The 24,439-nt window shown below is 38.0% G+C and overlaps 1 long non-coding RNA gene across 1 annotated transcript in view; it reads right to left on the reverse strand.

Moving 5' to 3' along the window:
- Positions 1 to 24,439, reverse strand: part of LOC135221498 (uncharacterized) — a 316,150-nt gene that overhangs the window by 105,729 nt on the left and 185,982 nt on the right. The window contains exon 2 of the long non-coding RNA XR_010315985.1: positions 24,220 to 24,316. This is a non-coding gene — a long non-coding RNA (uncharacterized LOC135221498). The remainder of the gene's footprint in view (positions 1 to 24,219; positions 24,317 to 24,439) is intronic.

Genomic DNA, 24,439 nt, shown 5'->3' on the forward strand with positions numbered 1-24,439 from the left:
TCGATCAAGAACTTACCATAAACCCTATAGTCGCCTATAAAACGTTCACTTATCTTCATGAAACAATTATCACTTTTATCATTCACACCAAAACCTTGCCTTCATCCATATATACCTTACAAACGTGGGTCTTCCATTCAGTAACACTACCACTACTGAATAGTAGCCTCTTATGTGTAAAAACGTCAACTCCCGGTATCTTTCCATCCTTCAACCTGAGCATTTATTTATCTGCTGACATCAGCTCCGCCTTGTTCACCTTCAAATTTCAGCAAATATTCAAAACACTGATCCCACTGGCCCAGGACTGCACTCAACTCAGGACAACATTATGCCATTTGTAAGTTTTATTCTGGGACCCATTTGCTTCTTGAAATTTCTATCTGCATTTACTTCTGTACAACAAATAATGCTCCCCAATTTCTTAATTTATTTCCATCACTTACATACTTTTTTCTCACTTCTTCCTCACCACCCTATCCATGATCTTGTCTAGGTGTAAATGATCTCTTCACTTGTTATGTGGGTGAATATTAAATTGTCTCATTTTGCTTGTACTATGCGCCACACTGCCTCATTCCTTTTCTTGTTTTTTTCATTATTTGTCTTTGTTTTCCTATTCCCATTAAATAATCCTGGCTGTACCAGTGACCCAATGGTGAAATTTAACAAATTCTTCATCTGCTCCTCCCAACTCGACATCTTTAACCTTACCCATATCTCACTCACATACTTACTTATACAGATGCTCCTCTACAAACGAGTTACGTTCCAAATGGCTGTTCGCAAGTTCATTTTGTTCATAAGTTGAATTCATAGACGCAACGTCACTATGCACACTAAACCCCAATACCAGAACTGTTACTGTATTTCATAGAGTATTTCATTTACACAAATGATATATGAGACCTAACAATAACAAATTAAGATAATACGTACAGTAAATATAAAGTACATGTACAGTTTTCTTACCATTGAAACTGGTGTTGTGGGAAGCAGTCATTGAAGGTGGGGAAGTTCTTGAGGTTGAAGGCACTGGTTTAAAGAATTAGTCTATAGAATTTTGCATCGCTTTTTCTTTTTTCATTATCGTATACAATAACATTAGAAAGCATAATTGACTATTGTTGTTACTTTTGAGAATCTCTCAACAATGGGGCCATGATTCTCAAAAATAGTCTACACTTTTCCAGAAGAGAAAATCCCTCGGCCATCAATTTTGTTTCAAATTTCTTTATGGGAACAAGTTCTTGTTCTTCATGTTCTGTTTTTTCCTTTCTTCCAGTTCCATCAAATGTTCATTCGTCACCTCCTCTGAATGACTGCCAAACAACTCTTCAAAGTCTACTTCCCCCCATGTCAAGGTTTAACTTTTCCTCCTCTTCTTGATTAAACCTCCTGTAGTCATTAACAAACTGTGGCATAAGGCCTTCCATATTTCATTATGTTCATCTCACTTACTTCACGCCATACACCATCAATGTTCTTTACACGGGGATAAATTGGTGGAAGAATCAGTCCTCAAATACAGCAGGTGTCAGCCAAGCTGTCTCATTGGCCATCCAGATTACGGGTAGCAAACATTTTATGATATTTTTCAGTGGCCGTGGATACACTGGCCTAGCCTTCGCCACCTTCAATCCTGGCATCGTCTTCTCTTCACGGCTGATGTATGTTCTGTCTAACTTTTTCTTGTTTCAGAAAAGGCCTCTCTCGTCTACATACTATATAAAAAAAATTGCTGAAAGGTATAACCATCTATCTATCATTTCCTTGAGCGCCTCGGGGAATTCTTAGGCTGCTGTTTTGTCGGTGGTCGCTGCCTCACAGCATCCAGAGGAGTCTCACAGCATCCAGAGGAACCTCACAGCATCCAGAAGAGCCTCACAGCATCCAGAGGAAGGCCCTCAAGGCATCCGGAGGAGCCTCACAGCATCCATAGGAGCCTCACAGATCAGAGGAGCCTCCAACCATTCCCGGAGGAGCCTCACGGCCCAAGCATCCGGAGGAGCCCACAGCATCCAGGAGGAGCCTCATAGCCATCCGGAGGAGCCTCACGGCCAGCATCCGGAGGAGCCTCACAGCATCCAGAGGAGCCTCACAGCATCCGGAGGAGCCTCACAGCATCCGGAGGAGCCTCACAGCATCCGGAGGAGCCTCACAGGCCGGAGGAAGCCTCACCACCTCCGGAGGGAGCCTCAAGCATTCCAGAGGAGCCTCACAGAATCCGGAGGAGCCTCAAAAACACATCCAGAGGAGCCTCACAGCATCCGGAGAGTCCCCAGCATCCGAGGAACCTCACAGCATCCGGAGGAGCCTCACAGCATCCGGAGGAGCCACAGCAATCAGAGGACCAGCAGCATCCGGAGGAGCCTCACAGCATCCGGAGGAGCCCCCTCACAGCATCCGGAGGAGCCTACAGCAGGCCGGAGGGAGCCCCAAACATCCAGAGGAGCCTCACAGCATCCGGAGGAGGCCCACAGCAATTCCCCCCCGGAGGAGCCTCACAGCATCCAGGAGGGGAGCCTCACAGCATCCGGAGAGCCTCAGGAGCCATCCGGAGAAGCCTCACGCATCCAGAGGAGCCTCACAAGCATCCGGAGGAGCCTCACAGCATCCAGAGGAGCCTCACAGCATCCGGAGGAGCCTCACAGCATCCGGAGGAGCCTCACAGCATCCAGAGGAGCCTCACAGCATCCGGAGGAGCCTCACAGCATCCAGAGGAGCCTCACAGCATCCGGAGGAGGCCATCACCAGCATCCGGAGGCCTCACAGCATCCGGAGGAGCCTCACAGCCGAGGAGCCTCACAGCATCCGAAGGACCCAAGCATCCAGGAGCCTCACAGCATCCGGAGGAGCCTCACAAGCCATCCGGAGGAAGCCTCAAAAGCATCCCCGGAGGAGGCCTCACAGCACCGGAGGAGCCTCACAGCATCCGTAGAGGCCTCCAGGCATCCAGAGGAGCTCCACAGCATCCGGAGGACCTCAACAGCATCCGGAGGAGCCTCACACAGCATCCAGAGGAGCCTCACAGCATCCGGAGGAGCTCACAACCCTCCAAGGAGCCTCAACAGCATCCGGAGGAGCCTCACAGCATCCGAGTAGCCTCACAAAGCATCCAGTAAGTAGCCTCACAGCTCGGAGGGAGCCTCACAGCATCCGGAGAAAGCCTCACAGATCCAGAGGAGGCCTCACAAGCATCCAGGAGGAGCCTCATAGCATCCAGGAGGAAGCCTCAACAGCCATCCAATCGGAGGAGCCTCAACATCATCCAGGAGGAGCCTCCCCAACAACCATCCAGACGGAGACCTCCATAGCCCATACCCGGAGGCAGCCTCACATCCCGCATCCAGGAGGAGCCTCATCCAGCATCCAGGAGGAGCCTCACAGCATCCCAGGAGGAAGCCCTCACAGCATCCAGGAGGAGCCTCATAACCATCCAGGGGGAGGAGCCCTCACAGCCATCCAGGAGGAGCCTCACAAGCAATCCCTGGAGGAGCCTCACAGCATCCGGAGGAGACACGATGACAGTTGGCTTGTTTTTGAAAGAGATGAAACCATCCACGACTTGCACAAAATGTTGCATCTTTAGCACTTTCATCATTTCCCTGAATCAGCATAAGGCCAATTAGTAGAGACCTTTGTCTCTGGTGTTCCATCCAGATACCCAAAAGTTTTTCCATTTCCTCCATCACCCTCCCCCTTCTCTTTCTTATAGCTGACTGCATTGACACACCACTTTTTACATGCTCCATAATCTTGTCTTTGTTCTTCAAAATTGTGCCGATGATCGAGCGATTCATTTTATAATGGCGTTCTACATCAACCATTTCTTCACTTTAAATTCTTCATTATAGCCACTATAGTTTCCATGAAGATGGCTTGCCGCTTTTTGACACTCCCACTTTCATCAGTGGACTTGCGCTTGCCAGTAGCCACAACATATTAACGAATGTGGTAAATATTTCAAGATAAAAATGCACGAATGAATCGCCACACGGAAGGTGAAATCTGAGCACTACCATAGGAACAAAGAAACTGGGATATTTAGTGGCGTCAGATATGGTACTGTTCAGCGCGAGTAGCAACAGAAATTGTACCTACGCCAAGGCAGGCCCTCACAACAAAATTCGGACTTGCGTGTCGCGGCCAGAAGCGCTCCGAACAAAAACTGTATTTATGAGCACGGATCTTCGTACCTCTGAAAGTTCCTAAGTGAAGGAGTGTCTGTAATGCTCACCTTAATTCGCTCTTAACACTTTCATCTATTTTATATATATTGACAACCACATTTCCACGCCTTCCTCTCTAACTCAAACTTACAACTAACGCAACTTCTCATTAGCTCAAATAATAATCTATACCTTAGCCATTTCTTATTTCCCCATGAATTAGTATTTGTTTTTTTCCTTGGCAGCAATAACAGTACGTTATGGAGCAACAAATCCTATGCTCTAGCCAATTTGGCGATTTCTCACCATGCAGAGCAGGGAGAATGGTATCTATCCTACTTAAGTGAAAAAGTGTGGTTGCCATGGATCTTTAAGAAGAGGCTCGAATGCCAACTAAAGTCCACAACGCTATATTAACCATAGAACTGGCGCTTTCGAAACTCAGAAATAACCAGGTTGTACAACTTCCAGTGTAGTAATGGAGTGACCTGATGTAGGATATAAAAACAAAATTCCATCCAAAGGTCAAGCAGTGGAAGCTATGAGGTCAGTCAACACTGGAAGTGAAATTGAGAGTAAAGAGGTTTGAAAAGGTTTTAACCGAAGGCATAAAAACCTGCCAGTTGCGGCTACGGAAAAACAATTATTGGTAAAGGTTAGGAAATGAAAAAGGCTTTAGCGGGGTGCGAATAATGAAGAACTGAGGTACAGTGAAAGGAATGAAAAGGGTTGAGCTAGGGGCCGAAGGGACACTGCAAATAAGCCTAAATAATGTCTGCGATGCATTGTGTTAGATGCACTGACAGCATTAACCCTCTGCAGGAGACTGGTCTAATATATGCAGCTGACATGACATCAAGGGAAGGCGGCTCACTTGCCATTTCGTACAATTTTCTTTCCCAAAGAGGATCACAACCTACACTTGCCACGCTTCTATTTCAGGATTTAGTGTATTAGAATCCCAACCCAATAGCAATATTAGAGTAGCAGTGGCAAAGTCTATTTTAACCGAGAGCCCTGAACCTGACCATTATATATTATATATCTATAATGTATAATATATATATATATATATTATATATATATATATATATTATTATATCTAAAAAATATATATAATGTATATATATATATATATATATATATATATCTATATATATCAGCAATAAGTCACCAGACAGCACGTGACAAATATGTACGTAAATAGCCACATGAAAGGTGAAAAATTAAAGGCCAGGTACCAAGCGCTTTCGTGTATTGCGTACACTTCTTCAGGGTATAAAGAAGTGTATGCAATACACAAAAGCGCTTGGTACCTGGTCTTTAATTTTTCACCTTTCATGTGGCTATTTACACACATACACACACACAGACACACACACACACACACACATATAGTCTTATCACATTACCGTGATTCATATACATACATCGAGCTACAAATGTCCTTTAATATCTAATTCGCTCTACCTCGGAATTAATATATTTTCATTTATGCTTAACCGAAAGAGAATTTTTTAGGCGACAATTCTCTTATCGCCTAAAAAATTCCCCTTCGGTTAAGCACATATGAAAATATATTAATTCTGAGGTAGAGCGAATTAGATATTAAAGGACATTTGTAGCTCAATGTATGTACACACACACACACACACACACACAATATATATATATATATATATATATATATATATATATATATATATATATATATATATATATATATATATATAGCAAAATGGATTTTTCAGGAACGGGTCTCCTACAGCCTACCTCCAAAACCCCCACCTTGCCGAGTTCGATTTTTTATCTCTACCTGGCGGGGTGACGGGGAGATATAATGAAGCTTAACAATTTTCGGAGCGACAAAATCCTTTGTCTCGCAAACTGCGCTATCAAAAATATACACCTGCTGTAAAGAACACAGTGGCGTTGGCCAATGGATCATGAAGCATTAATGATACTATGATGGCTAAACGTTAAAATCATAGAAAAAGACGGCTGCTTTTAGCAAAAAATAACAAATACAAGAGTTATATATAACGAGAGAGAGAGAGAGAGAGAGAGAGAGAGAGAGAGAGAGAGAGAGAGAGAGAGAGAGAGAGAGATTTTTTAATATCAATAACTTTGTTTAAATTCTAAAGACAGACGCCAGGAAACATTGTATATATATCATCTGGAAATAGACAATTAACAGCGCATTTCCACCCCGTACTAGTAAATCAATCCCTTTAATATAAAAGAATAAAAACTCATCTTCAGTTCTCCCTATCCTTTCACCGACTTAGTATAGACTAAAGAAACTCTCAAACAGCAGCTTCATAACTGCTAATGAAGTTACGACCGATTCATAATTATTATCCTTCCCCAAGACCACTACTTTCCATGCTAGCCTACGCTCTGAAGACATTTCCCAAATATATCTTCGGAACTAAAACAAACTAATCTTGAACAATGTCACGACTTGAATTACTTCCATTTCAGAACCACTGAAACAAATTAGAAATCGCCGAGTTGGCTGCAAGACGCTTCAAATTCGCTTTCTATTCAGGTTTACTGAAATACACATTGCAGACTGCGGAAAACATTTTTTGGGGCATTAACTCTTGAAATACTCTCAGGTACAGACAAACTGAATGGACAAGCAAAGGGTCTTTTTCATCCTCGAAAACAAAATTTTATGAGATAATATATTCTGTATTTATTCCTGGTGGCTTGCAAATCTTGAAATGTCGTCTTGGCCGTATGTCAGTATTTGCAAAGGAAGAAAACACTCAAGTTTTGGAGAGTTCTCGTTTCACGGAAATTTGAACTCTGTCTTGCTGATTCCTTTGGGTTTTTAGTGAATATAAAAATCTGCTCAAGAACTTTATTATAAATACTTTCTGTCTGTGCTGTTTCAAGATCAACATTTTGTTTTACCTGAAAGCAGCGTAGATTCTTTAAGACTGAAATATCTTATACAATTTTAGTACACTTACCATGTAGGCGAGCACATGAAAACCTCTCCCTTCAATATATATATATATATATATATATATATATATATATATATATATATATATATATAAAATATATACACACACACACACACACACACACACACACACACACACACACAAACAAACAAGACTGGCAAATGGTGATTGCATTTCCACCACATATGGTAACTGGTATTAACATAAAGAAGAACAGCAACAGGCAAAAGGACAGCAATAAGAGCTCCCGGGATCTGCGCGGGGGTGAAGCTTGAGAAATCCTCTTCAACCGATGCAAATACAGTTCCCGGGGGCGCTTGGCTTCTTGAGATCGACTTGACCGCGGGAAAACTTCCAATCATTTTCCATACTTTCAGCAGGATTTCATCAATGATTCCGATGCGTTATCAATGTTGAGAGAGAGAGAGAGAGAGAGAGAGAGAGAGAGAGAGAGAGAGAGAGAGAGAGAGAGAGAGAGAGGGAGAGAGGGATTTGAAATTCGCGGAACTGTTGATTTCCATTTGAATTTTAACCACCATCAGATACGGAACGCTGCCGTAACCATACGAGATTGGCCCCGTATAACAATCACCATAAACCCAGGAAGGCACTGGAAGGAATGGGAACATAAAAAAGAAAAAGACGACGAACAGGAACTATTTTTCCACTCGAGCACGAACAGGGTGTGTGTGTTCTTCTGATCTTCGCCATATAAATAAATATTCCGAGAACCTTAAAAGCTTTACCTTTACGTATATCATCCAGCAATATTAGCATATTTTGTTTGTGGTCACTGGTTCTTAACAGCTGGATCTTTCGCATTGCTTCCATAATTATGTAATTATGTAACTGTCAAATTCAACGAATCATTGTTAAAACTGGACTTACAGGGCCACAGAGTCCATCACACGAATATGTACATTTTCGGAATGACTTGTTCCTCGAGACATTCTTCTAAGAATGATTTTTTTTCAGCCTGGCTTGTTTTCTGGATGTGAGCATTCTTCGCAAGCTTGAAAAAGAACTGATCAGGCCACATTGGCTGAAAAATAATTTTAAAAAAATACTTCTTAGAAGAATGTCTCAAAGAATAAGGCCTTCCGAAAATGTACGGATTCTTGAGATGGACTGCAATCGGACCCCTTCCCTCTCTCAAACAAGATATTCCTGGAGGAAAGATTGAAAATACGAATTTCTAGATATTTGTACTGCGCAGTGATACATGGAACCCAGTCTAAACCAACAATAAAATAAAAATCCCACACCTGGACAGGATCAAGACGTTGACACAGACACTCTGATACTCTAATGCTACTGTTTTTACCTACCCAAAAACCTTAGCCAAATCCCAGATTGATGTCCAACAACAGCCAGGACACAAGAGTGTGCGAAATCCCTTGCCTCGACTGTGAAAAATCCTACACCAGTTTCACAAGTAAATCGATCCCCAGAGATTTATACAACATAAACGTTCATTTAGGTATGGACAACAGAGCTCGGCTAATTTCAACCACGTAAATAACCATTATCACAGAATAAACTGGAATTTGTCACACACAATTCATAGCAACAATTGTTGGTTCAAAAGCCAAATGGTAGAATTAACTTTGGTTAAATATAGAAACATGAAGACCTCTCAAAAGGAGCTTGGGACTCAAGATTTTCGAGATAAAATCTTCCTCCAACCAGCGATTAAGAAGATTACTGAGAAATTGTCAACTGGAGTGATGTAACAGCTGACCTCTGGATTCCTTAGTATAAATTCTGCTTTTTGTAACTCTTCTCATGAAATGTGCAAGACTCAAAATTCTTCTTGCAATTTACAGAAACCATACACAAGTCATCTAATCCTATAAGCAGGGGGATGACATGCGAGTGAAAATGCCCTCAAAACACCTATTAGATGGACAATATTAACAAGAGCAAGGTTCGAGGAGGTTATTTAATCACTTATATATCACCTTCAATTACTTCTTACTTCACTTATATATAAGGAGACACCCAAGATACATATGTTACATTGCGCTTGACTAAAATGAATGGAATAAATAAATATAAGTTTGAGATAAAAGATAATAGACAAAAGATAACTGATACAAGGCTGATTCCCTTGCTTCCCAGACGTACCTCTGCAAATTGTGTATGCTTCATAAAGCAAATGATTAGTGCTGTTCCTTCCTTTAGCTGCGTGGCATGACGTTCTTTTGGGTGCTGGGTTGCCTTCAGGATAGAGAGGCCGTTAAAAGATGGCCCCGTGGAGCAGGAAGGTCAGCTATGACTACGACGATGGTTCGCTGGCTACTGCTGTTCTCTTTCTTTTCCCCTGGTTAGAAGCGGGAAGTTTTCTTCAAGATCTGCCACCTGGCTATCTCTTTCCCTTGTTTGGAACCAGGATGTTTTCTTCAAGATCTCACCTAGTAAGTTTCTCTGGAAGACAAATCAATCTACCAGCAGAAGATAGCAAACGGCTTGACCGATAGTTATGCGACTGGCATACAGTTCACAAAGCATCCACGTGTTCTCCCACAAGAGCTCTTCTATTAACAAAAGGGGGTCATAAAAGGGGACACAACTGGCTACAATGTTCCTTCTCACTTTAATTTCTCTTTTTTTTTATTTATTCTGAGAAATGTTCAGTTCTTATTTGGACATAAAGGCCCGATATCTATAACAATATATAACAATATACATATATATATATATAATATATATATATATATATATATATATATATATAGACAAGCTCGCTATTTTTTTTCATTAAGATTATAAGAAATCGTAAACAAAGAGAAATGCTCTACATCCGTGGCTGCACCTATGAGGTACTTGCAAATAAGAACCAGTAGAGGAGAAAACTCGCATACATATGTGTTGTCTCATAGGTTGTGCTAAAATGTCTTGATCAATGGAACGCAGCTTCATGGATCTAATGACATGACCAATGGGGTACCAGATCTTTCTCAGGCCCTCCTTCGGAATTCTTCACATAGGCCCAGACGAAAATACTTTATGTAATGGTGGTCAGTTGGACGGAACATGGGCTAGTAAGAGCAGCAGCGAGAGGCAAACAGATCACAGACACACCTGAAGGATGGATCTGTGACGAGTTCAGCACTGCAGATGTGGAATTCTAAGGGCAAACATCTTCCAGTCCAGAAGTGGTACCTCCTAAATCGTACACACTTCCTTCATGAGATGCTGTGTTCCCAAACAGGAAACTCATTCCCTTCATAACAAATAATGAAGTGAGGCATCCAATAATTTCGATCATTACTGCATGATCCTAGCTAGAGTTACACAGTATTATTCACGATTCTCCTGCTCATCATATTTGTATAATTGAACACCTTCGGCTCCCTAAACGGGCTTCGGCAAGGGAGGACTCTCCCTCCAAACTTGTTTAATACGTACACAGATGCCTTGAATGTCAAATTGAACTCACTCCCAATCGGATGCAGTGTCAATGAAACAACTATAAACAACCTCTGTTACGCCGATGATATGGTTCTGATTTCCCCATCAGTGCAAGGTCTCCAACGACTCATCGACACTTGCCGCTAATATGCAGAGGAATTTGATATAATTTACAATGAAACCAAGACCCAGTGCATGTCGCTGCACCCGAGATCGCTTAAGCATATTGCAGAACCACAAATTTTCCTCGGAAACCATCAGCTGGCATTTGGGCATGAATTTCCGTATTTGGATCACATTATCACAGACGACCTAAAAGATACGGCAGACATTGAACAGGGGCGTCGTAAGCTATGTGCAACTGGCAACATGATTGCAAGGAGGTTTGCCTTCTGTCACCGAGACGTGAAACTGCTGCTCTTCCGCTCGTACTGCTACAGTATTTATGGGTGCTCCCTCTGGACGAACTGTACCCGAGAGACCATGAGACGTATCACTTTTTGTGCACAATGACATTTTGAGATGCCTCACAAACATTCCCCGCTACCATTCCGCCACACAGTTGTTCACAGATAACCACCTGGACAATTCAAAAATCACTGCAAGGCGAACAATGTCCAGTCTGGTAACCAGAGTTAGAAACAGCAGCAACTCTCTCATACAAAGCATCCTAAGGAGTGAAGCAAAAAGATCTAAATTGTGGGAAAGATGGGAAAATGAGGCCTTTGTCCCCCTAAAGGATTATCTGTATTGGCAAGATGTCATCTGCAGATTTTGTCATTATATTTATTGCTGATATTTTACTTTTTCATTATTACTGTGATTACTATCAAGTTAAAGTTTTTTTACATTCAATTTTCGTATTTAGCCCTCTGGACCTGACTACTTTAACCACCTAAGGTCTCTAGTTGAAATTTAAGTTTTATAATCTGTGCACTAACTGATATAACTTTCAAAGCATTTTTTTTTCCTCACCAATATCATTACTGTTATTACCAGTATTATGATACTATCTTTTATGCTACCTCAGCTATTTTGTAGATAAGTAGCGATTATTCATTTTTTATCATGTCTCATGTATTTAGATTGTGTATGTTACTATCTGTATTTTGTATATTCCATGTATATGGCCCTGAGCTGAAATAAAGGATATTATTATTATTATCATTATTAATACGAACTTCCGAGCACTTGTATACTGGTGGTGTTCGCTCGTAAGCAACCAAATCTTACTGAGACACATGGCCATAAATTATACATAATCATCCACAAAAATACGAGTTATACTGCTCAAGATGGAGTATACTTTAGTTTGAAATTTAGATTTTGCAGTTTCTTCCAACTAATATAATTTCATAAATCAGAAAAATCATCACACCATCTTTGAATTACGGTAACGGACAGATTTATCCCGAGTTACAGTCATTTAACACGAATTTCAATCAGCATCTTCTAAATCAATAAAGCTTCTGACAATCAGAACTTTTACAGAAGCAAAAGCTACTCCTAAGTATGAATATTTTCATTAGCACTAATTACAGAACCTTTTTAATATCAGTGTTGTGCTAGACCCAGCAACATTGCCTTTACTTAAATTCAGGTGCAGCTTAGACGTCTTTTAGTTGGGCACAGTTTCTTAAAATTGTCATAATTAAAACCAGGGAACAGAACATCATTATTAGTAAAAATCTTGTTTAAAATAATTTGAATTATTTAATAATAATGATGTTCTGTTTCATGGTTTTAATTATGACAACTTCAAGCAGCTTTTAACTTTGGCAGTGCAGGACATCGCCTTTATTTTTAATGGGAAGTCCTATGTACAAAGTCCTATGGGCAGTCCTTTAGGCCCAGTCTTTGCGAATATTTTTATGTGTGAACTGGAGGAGCGGTTGCTGGACAATTGCCCTCTAGCTAATCATCCTCTCTTTTACTGCCGTTACGTTGATGATACGTTTATTTTTTTCGAGACAGAGACAGGGCTGATTCCTTCTTACAATTTGCCAATTCAGCCCACCCTAATATCAAGTTTACAATTGATTATGAAAATGATAATAAGCTCTCTTTCTTAGATATAGAAGTGTCACGTAATACGGACAGTTTTAACACCAATTTTTAGAAAAAAGACTTTTACTGGACTATAGTCGATTTTTTTAAACCTGGCAAACTTGCACTTAGCTGCTTGGATGAATGTCGTGTTGTCCGAATCTCTCAGTTTTGTTTTCACACTTTCAGAATTGTGACTATACGGCCATAGATTGAGATAAGAGCCAAATTAGTAATGTTATGTAAATACCTGTTGTAATAAACTTAAGTATTAAGAAGTTACATACCAAATTATTATATAATAGTTAACAGTTATGAAACAACACTCTCCGAAGCTGTAGACTTGAAATATGTTTCAAACGCATGAACTTTAATGTTTAAATTTCTAGCTAGATTTTTAGCGCAATCGTGCCATTGGTGGTTTGGAAAAAACCAAACAAAAAAGCAAAACGTATTTATTGTACATTGCTGAAGGTTGCATAACGCCTAAGAACAAAATACTATTGTAGAAAATGTAAGCTTGCCGAAACATTTGGGGAGGAGGAGTTGAGAAAGGAACAGCTGGCGAGTTGTCGTCTGCACACACTGCCATCATCAATCAGCTTAGAATCGGCTATAGAGCAGTTGGCTTACTGTCGTCGATTTCACCAATTTCAGCCATGGCTACACGAGACGAACGATATGGAACAAAGCAAAGATGAAGGCACTTCAAACACCAGGCATATACATGCTGCTGGCAGTAGGCTTACCAGTCAGTGCCGTAATACAATAATGAATGTTTTTCAATATTCCACTTCACAGGGCCCTAGCAAGACAATGAAAGAAATCATTAAGGCAACAGCAACTTTGTACATATTCTAAAACATTAATGACATTCCGTGAGCAGTACTTTTGACATGCAAAAAGTGAACATAATGATATATAAACATCTTTATTATTTTATGAAGAACAGAACACCACAACCCGCAACTGAACCTCCTGCTGAGAGTATGTCAACTTTCTGTCAACCCCGAAGCTGTTCCTCCCACAACTCCTCCACCCCAAACTTTCTGACGATAGTACTTTGACGATAGCACTACGATAGTAATTTGTTCTTAGGCGTTATACAACATCAACAATGTACATACAATAATTTTTTTTTTTTTCAAGCAACCAATGGCATGATTTTGCACTAAAAATCTAGCTAGAAATTTAAACATTAAAGTTCAGCATTTGAAACATATTTCAAGTCTACAGCTTCGGAGAGTGTTGTTTCATAACTGTAAACTATTATATAATAATTTGGTGTGTAACTTCTTAATATTTAAGTTTATTACAACTGGTATTTACATAACATTACATAATTTGGCTCTTATCTCAATCTATGAACGTATAATCATAATTCTGAAACAGTGTGAAAACAAAACTGAGAGATTCGGACAACACGACATTCATCTAATCAGCGACAAGCAGCTAAGTGCAAGTTTGCCAGGTTTAAAAAAATCGACTATAGGGACAAATTTTTACAGCTTTTGTAGTTTTAACTTTAAAGTAAACGCTTTATATACCTCTTCCACAGGGCCTATTCTCTCTCCTCTGGCTAGTCTGAATTTCACAATGAGATTACTGCTTTACAACAGTACTTCACCGATAACTGCTATCCAGCTAAGGTTTTCTTCAAATACCTAAACAAGTTTTTGAATAATAAATTAATAGAGAAAAATAATTGACCAACTGCTCCTAGAATGCCTTTCTTTGCTAGTGTCCCGTTTATCAGTGATACAACGTTTTATACCAAAGTTAAACGTTTAATACGTGAACATTGTCCGGCTATAAAAAGTCAACTAATCGTAAGAAACCCATTAACTATTGGGTCTTTATTTAGATATAAAGAGAAGCTGAGCCCTTTTCTGACTTCCAATGCGGTCTATTTATTTTCGTGTCCCAAATGTAGTTTGGGAAATTATGTCGGGGCCTCACTTAGGCTTCTTAAAGTCCGCATTGATTGCCACAGGGGGGGTGAGTTATAGAACAGGTGTCCGGTTGTCTTCACCAGAATTCTCGAACATTCGAGAACATTAAAAAAATGCAAATTCAATATAGACTACAAACACTTTAAAATCATTACACGGGCTTCTTCTCCTCAAGAGCTTGCTGTCTTCGAATCGCTTTCCATAAAAACAATAGTTCCAAAATCAAACAATCAAACTACCGTTACCCCTCTTTACCTGGCATAACTATGTTTACTTAGAATCTTTCCTTCTTCTTCTGGTCACTCGTCTTCTTCCTTTCACTTGAGATGGTCATTTTCTTCGCATTGTAGTAGGTTTTCTATGAATTTTAAATGTATGTTAGTAATTAGGATGAGTCTTTTTATTATATTTATGTGTATTAATCGTTTTTACAGCCGTGATGATGGGACTGGACCCGGAAACGTCGCTTAATAAAGCCTTTTTAAATTACCAGAAAACGCCTCCCTTGCTTCCTTGAGAATTTATACATATACATATATATATGACTGATAAAAATGTTCTGTTATAACAGAATTCCATCTAATAAAAGGAGCCCATAAAAACACCAAAATATAGAGAGAGAAATACTATATTTCACAGACTGAAATGGAGTATTTCTCTCTCTATATTTTGGTGTTTTTATGGGCTCCTTTTATTAGATAATATATATATATTATATTATATATATATATATATATATATATATACACGCACACACACACACAGACAAATCACAAATACCCGTGCACACACACATATATATACATAGCTGCACGCATATTGGATGAAATTTTTCTATCTGATACAGAACGGTAATTATTTCGGTTTTGTTTAATCTCCAATTTATTCAACGAAAAACATATGGCCAGCTCCTTTCAGATTACAATTTGCAGCTAATTGGAGCAAAATGTGAGACGGCCGATGCAATCAGATACAATAATAATCATTTCGTACCTTGGTATATTCATTTATAAAATACATAGATAATTGCATAACTATAAAAGTTTGTACAATTCAATTCACAGGCATAATTACTTACAATGTTCAAGTAAAATCTATCTTTACTGAAAGCACATTAATGAAATGACCAAAGGTTCTGTAATCTCATCTACTGGTGTAATATAGTTTTTACAAAAGCTAAATATCATACATTGGTATACTTCTTTACACTGATATAATTTGACACCATCAGTGAATAGAATTTGTTGTATAAATTCACTTGGGAATGAGTTTTCATACGTTAACACCCAGTACACATTTGAATCAAATGCCTCACCTGTCCGTTTGAATTTCAGCATTTCAATCAGATACTCAATGGCAAGATTAGATTAGACTATAAAATTTTTGGCGCACAGAGAAGAAGAGACTTCCCTAATCTATTTCGGTATGAATGCATCGCAGCAGCGATACTGAAAAAAAAAATCCTTTTTTTTGAAGCTAGTACGAACTCTCTTAATTTCCTTTTCTTCTTAAAGAAATACAATAAATTTATTATGTTTGACTCATTCGTTTATTGCGCGTTTGTAGGGTACAGCTTTGTTTTTACCAACTGACGTCCTACAAAATTAAACAAAAATAAATAAATAAACAAACTCTTTAAGGGTTCGCATATCAATCGTTCTCTTGGTTAGAAAGATTGGTTGACATGTCTCTCTTTAGTTTAAATTTATTGTTAATGACAACATATTAGGTAATGATACTTGGAAACAATAATATTTAAATCTCCTTTAGCAACTTTTATTGCTACATGACAAAGGAAGTTTGAGTTAAAAAACAACGACGACATTTTCAGAGTGCTAAACCTTTTACATTGTCTAGTGCGCAATTCAGATTCCTATTCTGACCACACTGGGGATCTCTATTCTATTTGCGAGCCACCCTCGATGCCGAATTTCCAAGCTTTAAGTCAGTCAGTTAATTATTTAATCTATCTATCAATCGCCCTATACGTAAGAATGAATACATTAACTTATAACAGTACGAAATAAGTAGCGCCTACTAAAAGATAGGAAACTTACAATACAAGTTTTGATAAATTAAAAAAGACAATATATGAAATGTTTCTCTCGACATTCGTTTTCAAAAATAAGACCTTATTTAAATACGGAAAAACAACCACATGTTTGGCTTTCGATTTCTCTAAGCAAACTACCAACTCATGTCATGGCCGTCCACTTCCCACAGACTCCACAGAAATGGCAAATAAATTTTCCCCTTTACCTGCGGAAGACATCATTAAGAAAAGCAGGTTCCCCATTCAATCTATTTAATTTTATTCTCCATTAGCGCGTCGTGCAACCATCGATCTCTACGGACCGTGCGCCTTGTAATTACTGAATAATTTATTAATCCAGAGAAAATGCCGGAAATATTCAATATGCAAGATTGGTGCAGAGGTTAGCCTGCAATGATTTTTCTGCCTATACTATATACGAGTACATACATACAAAGGCTCATTTGAATATAAAATTTTATAAATAAAGAAACATATACATCCCCTACAAAATATGCCCACATATCTATGCTTTAGAATAAAGAAACACATGTATATCTATACCATTAATTATACCTCCCCCATTCCCCCAGCCCCATACACGGACAAAGCCAGTCACACACATACGCACACAAGCTATATACATGTATGTATCCACACACACACACACACACATATATATATATATATATATATACGTATATATTATGCATTTATATATAATATATATTATAAATATATGTGTATGTATGTATGTGTATATATACATTTATGTGATATATTTAGAGAGAGAGAGAGAGAGAGAGAGAGAGAGAGAGAGAGAGAGAGAAGCAATTCGGGTACAAAACAGAAGCAAATCCGTTATACTGAGACATGCAAGGAATATTTCAAAAGCTTCGTACCCTCACACGGAGATGTCAGTCACTCGCCCTTTGCAGCTACCGGTTACTTATGGCTATGGTGACCCCTAAATATTTACAGACATGCAATATCCACGCATGGATCAATGGCAAATTTCAAGCGACTCAGGTGGCAATAACGAACTTTCACAGACAGAGAAAGTAGTTCGCATCTTCGCCTGAATAAAAAAAACTTAGTGTTTATATATATATATATATATATATATATAATATATATATATATATATATATAGGATATATATAGATATAAATATATATCTATACATATATATATATATATTACATATATATATAGGATATATATATATATATAATATATATATATATACATATATATATATATACTATATATATATATATGATATATATATGTATATATAATATATATATATCTATATATATATATATATATATATATATCATATATATATATATATATATATATATATATATATATATTATATATATATATATATATATATATATATATATATATATATATATATATATATATAATCTAGAAGGGAAAAAAAACAGAATAATAATTACCACAGTTCCTGTCTGAATACCGGACAAACTGTTACTAAACAGGCAAGATTACTCCACAATTTCCTTTCTAGATTTCGACTCTAATCATCGCTTGGGCGGCAATTAGGCCAAATTGCGCCTAAATCCTGAAAAGATCAAACTTTAATCTTATAAACTGACTGATTTATCCCTCGTTTATGAGGCCAAAGGTCAAACGTCATATTTCAGCATCAAAAACTATATTAAAGAGATTTCCGAAAAAAGTCATTTGCCGGCGGAGTTCGCTTAAAGAAAGGAGGGAAAAATAACATTTGAAAAAAATTACGTTATTGCGATTTTCAGGAATACGATAAAAGTCTCCGGCTGAGGAGGGGTGGACAGGAGAGGCCCCTGGAAGGAATAAGGGCACTGAAACGGGGAAGGGAAAGAAACATCGGAAAAGGGGGGCGGGGAGAAGAAATTGCTCAAAGAAATGACGGGAAAATTGGATCCCGGATAAAGTGGGGTGGAAGGCAAGTGACGGAACACAGTATGCAACGCCTCGGCTCTTCGCACTCCCAGTTAATGTTCACTATCGTTATATATCATGTAACGTAAAAACTGGCAGTATTTTTCAAGCTCTCTCTATACTTGTGCATTATTTCAAAATATGTTACATCCCGGTGGGCGTTTTAGCACCTTTACAACAGAACAAATTTCATTGTTAATTTAATTAACTTTTGTTATTAATGAACTACGTCCTGTGGAAAAAGCAGAAAGATCTTGATGAGCTTTCGTAGCGAGGTTCAGCACGATTAAAAAAAATAAAGAAAAATACCCAATAAATCACTTGAAACAACTGTAAATAACAATATATACTGAAGAGTTAAATCAAGAGATAAATAATCAAATAGATAATTAAAAATACAGAGATTCCGCGTATGATGATGTAAAAAAGAAATCAATGCTAATGACTCCAAATTTGAAAATATCAGACAATTTATCATCTAAAAAATAACATAATTGCCACTCCACTACCAACCACAGTTATGGACACACACACACACACACACAAAACAGTAAATGGAAAGAACTGAACTGAAGAACAATTGAGGAGACACAAAAGAATGAACATTCGGTCTCCGTCGGTGAAAACCCTTAAAGGGCCAAAGAAAATGACAGAAATGAAAAACAAATTTCAAAGAGTGAGGAAAGAAATTATGGAATTTCGGAAGAACTAATGGCTGACAAAATATGTTAAGCATACTGACTGCGCTAGCACATCTCACGTGATGACCAGTTTCAGTACGGAACTCGTCGGAAGAAAACTGCCAGCAAATACCAAGAGACGAAGGTCAGTTACAAAATACTGTATAAAATAAGTCATATTTATTCTCTTCGTAATATCTTCCTTGAGGTTTGAAGAAAATAAGCCATATAAAGTTAAAAATTTTTAGAAAGTCTTTTCTGATGCTACAAATCTACCCTGCAATAAAAATGACTGGAATTTTACGACCTAATAATGAAAGATAATAATGATTTAATTCATACAAAACTCGTTACTTAATTGCCGCTAAGGTATCATCCTTTGAAAAAGAAATTATGAACATTTCTAAGCAGCAAGTAATCCATTTTGCATGAATTGATATAGTATATAAGAAACCAAAAACATTGGTGGACAGACGTTATCAATTCCTTGATGCCAGAGATTCGTCAGCGGCCCATCCCTTCAAATGAGTTAATAGACTTACATGGGGCTCTCGAATGATGGAGGAGTGACACATGCGAGGGGATAATCCTAATGAAGAAAAAGGGGGGCGGGGGGAGACCACGAGCACAGTCAAGGATGACACCAAAAGTGGCTTCTCAGATGAACTGCACGAAAGATTTCTGTATATTTCATACTTCTCCAACAATATTACATTCGATTAACCAGGACAACCGTAAACAAGGGTCAATTTTATTGTGCCTTTCAGGGTACAATATTCAACCGTTTCACTTACAATCAGAACGTACAATGACCACTTAAAAATGAATGGACAGAGAAGAAATATCATCTCAAGAAAATAACTAATAAAAGCTACGATAGAGAAGCAGCAGTTTTCAGACACTTGGAAATGACCACCCAATATCAACGAAAACAAGGCAACGCCCTTTTGCGCACAGAATGGAAGTTGCAATGGAAGTCGGACAATTCTATCGTTAATTCAATTATCAGTGAATTGGCCTTCTCCGCGTGTTGTTTAGCCGACGATAAGACAAGACTATGTAATAAAACTGTCAATTTGAGATAAGATGGCATCATAAGTTAGACTCTTTCAAAAATTAAGGTTTCCTAATTTTTGTCCACTTTCTATAAACCGATATATACACACACACACACACACACACACACACACACACACACACACACACACACACATATATATATATAAATATTATATTATATATATACTATGTATTATATATATAATATATATATATATATATAATATATTATATATATATATAGTATTATTATATATATACATCAAATAAATCGTTTACAGAACCAGTGGACAGAAATTTAACAAAACATTTATTTAGGATATATATATGTGTATATATATATGTGTGTGTGTGTGTGTGAGTGAGTGTAAACCACATCTTCAATGCGGAGAAAGGTTGAAAGGCTCTTTCACTTACAATGCGAGTTATTAATCTTTTTTTCTTTTTTTGTCTCGATACATCATCGAACAACAGTGATCTGCTTCAAGTAATTTGACGACTAATGCAGGCTCCTGACTAGATAGCAATAACAAGGTGCTGACTATCAAGAACTCAGCAAATCATTGATCAACATCTAATGTTATCTAATGTTATGACACCAAACCCTTTCATCAAATTAGATTACGTAGATGCTGTTGCCGTGTTCACTGCTGATGTAAATAATTCCAGAAAAGTGACTTGCTTCCGTGGTATTTGTTAAAATATGTTGCCGATCATGATATGATAAATCTGTATATTCTGTCCTTCATATGTTTTTAGATGTTATTTGTTTTTTACGAAAACTAAACAATCTACGAAAAACGGAGACAGCCTGAATTCAAGACTGGCAACTCGAACTCTCAATAGGCCTTCCATCCACACTTCCGTTGGGTAAATAACGGGGGACAAGTTTTCGAAATACTCAAGTCTCCTATCAACCTAAGTGGGGCGCCTTTAATATACTCCAACGATCGGTAACACACATTAGCTTATCAAATTCTGCCATTATTAATCATACCAGCAGCACCACATACTTTATACACTGGGATGTATCACAAATAATTTATGTGTTTTATATAAGCTCATAAGAGTCGATCTAAGGTCAGATACTCGAAGCTGCTTTAATCTAGAAGACAAACAAAATGAATCAGACGGAGAAAGGGTCTTGAGAACCAGGTAAGACCGACCATATCTTTTTTCATCTTGAGATGGCCGCTCCTTACCCTTTAGGCTTAGCCGGAGCCCAACGAACTCTACATCCCTTAATTGCCTGTCATTTAGAGACTCCTTAAATAAGTAGTCCTCCTGTGTAAGACCAGCATTAGGGGCTGCTCTAGTAGCAAGAACCCATGCTAGAACATGGCGGCAGGCTTCATCTTCACAAACAAACAAAACTAACAACACCATTACTGTATGTAAATGGGTGGAGATACTGCCCGAAATATATAGCCTTCGTCCTTTGTTTCATTTATATAAATCGGCATCTGCTCCTTTCTATAGTTTCCAGCAGGCTATTTTCTATATGTATATGATTTGTATATATGTATATGCATATACATGTGTGTGAAATCATAATAGCCACAATACCCTTTAACTTCTCAAATTTTTTGCTCTTTTTTTGGATACAGTTCGCACTGCAAAGCCTTTAGGTCCAACTTCAAAGAAATTAGAAGAAATCATTACGTAAAGTAGCGGGAAACGAACCCGCGATACCATAATCAGGACGAGATCACCTTGCCGTGGTCAGGTCGGCAAGGTCACTTCGTCATGATTATGGTATCGCAGGTTCGTTTCCCACTACCGATCGTCATGATTTCTTCTCGCGGTGGTGGGGTGGGAGAGCTTCACTGACGAGCCTGGATTTGAATGTACCTGCGTTCGCGCCCAAGTACAGGTAAATCTATTATCGAGGAAAAAATTCCCCTTCGGTTAAGCATATATGAAAATATATTAATTCCGAGGTAGAGCGAATTAGATATTAAAGGACATTGTAGCTCGATATATGTATATGAATCACGGTAATGTGATATGACTTACTTATATATATATAGTATATATATATATATATATATATATATATATATATATATATATATATATATATATATATATTCAGCGGTAAACAACTGTTTTTACTGAAATACCTGGAATGGATAATGATTCATTTGTACCAACGAACAAGCAGGAAATTTTTCTTTTGAAAAATCTTAGGGAATGAAATTAACATAGTCCAATCTAATGCTGCTATTAATTTAAAAAAGAATTGTATAAAATTGGAACTTAGATCTAGATTCTACGCACTGTATATATATATATATATATATATATATATATATATATATATATATATACATACTATATATATATATAACATATATATATATATATACACACATATATATTGCTTATATGTCACTAGATAGCGCGTGACATTATATTTAGCCAAGGCCACAGGAAAAATAAAAGAAGGAGTACCTCGAAAATGTGTTGAAATAACACGAAAGCGCTCGGTACTCCTTCTTTTATTTTTCCTGTGGCCTTGGCTAAATAGATATATATATATATATATATATATATATATATAATATATATATATATATATATATATATATCCTTGGCTGAAACTTCTAACTGCGGTACGGCATAATGGGTTCAGCACAGAAAAAAAAGGTCAAATAATCCTACAATAACATAATTTCTTCTATTCTCGACTCAGCTGGCGGATAGTGATCACAGTGGCATATGCAGGCAAGCAAAAGAAACTTTAATAACTACTCAACAGAATGTGACAGTTGTACGGTCATATCCATAATAATTTTACATTTATTAATTTTACTAATCTCGGAATGACTTATACGGACAAATCAACGCTTCGGGTACTGAACCGCCGGAGCAGTTTTACTTGGACGGAAAAACATGAATGATGACATTCTGTTCTAAATGTCTTTAAATGACACAAATCTTAACTACACTCTATATAATACTAACAACTGTGAATATCTCTCCATCACAATATCTTTGACGGCGATGCATAATAGTCAACCCTTACACTATGAACGGGTAGAAAACCACGTTCCAGAACGCATAATCTAACCGGAAAAAAGCAAAAATATTCTCCAGTCAGTATCTTGAATCCTTTATCAAACATCCCTCTGCTTCAAACAATGGTGTAGCAGCTTCAAAATAACTACCTATCATTCAAATTCATCGTAATTTGCTGAGTGAGTGAACTGATTGAAAGGCCGATATACGTCTGCATCGAAGCGGTTGGGACAGATTTGACAAGCTATGCTATATGTTGAAGATCAACGTCCAATGAAGCTGAACTGGCGAAAGATGAAGTCTTTTGGTAACTGATTTTCTTTTTATTTTACGCATGTCAATGGGGCGGGACACTTACGATCTCAGGAAGGAAACTGAGGGTATGGCACAACCCTGGAGAATGCGATAGATACGCTTCGTGAAAAATGAAAGGTTACAGAATCAAAGAAAATGGAAGTACGGAGAAAACCCCAAAAGGAGCTTCATTACTTGCATAATGCTAGAGATGTCCATTTCATCAGAAGATGAACGAACTCGACTCGTTATGGGGCGTAGAACTTCCGCATTCACAAACCTACGGTGCTGTCAAGCCACGTCCCTTCCCCATATCTATTCTATAGCGCACAGAGCACTCTGGAAAGGCACTGCTCCGCACTTCATAATCAAATCATTTTTTCATTATTCTTTAGTTACAGCACTCTCAGTTTTCCAGTTTTTGGGATACAGTTCACATTTTCATTTTACGTCTTATTTCAGTATGTTTCCAGACAACAGTGGAAGAAACCGAGTGTAAGAAATCAACATCTAACTGCAAAATTCTTTAAAAGTGTTATTCATTGACGCGTTTTACTGGTATTGCAAAAATCCTTTTTAAGAGAAAAATATTAACAATAAAAAAAGAAAACATACCACATCGCTGGGACGCTGAAGGTCTATGTGCTCGTTCTGATACTGAGAACAACGCAGATATTGTACAGCAACAGCAGCAGAGGCCGAATGCAGCAGTCTGTGAAATAAACTCATATCGTCAGTAGAGTCGAGTAACAACAAAATGCTAAGCCTGACCTGACGCCTTTCAAAGTGAGAAGAGGAACACGAGAGCGAGAGAGGGTATCGAAAGGGGCTGGAG

This window comes from Macrobrachium nipponense, chromosome 2 (genome assembly GCF_015104395.2).
Source record: "Macrobrachium nipponense isolate FS-2020 chromosome 2, ASM1510439v2, whole genome shotgun sequence".
NCBI lineage: Eukaryota > Metazoa > Arthropoda > Malacostraca > Decapoda > Palaemonidae > Macrobrachium > Macrobrachium nipponense.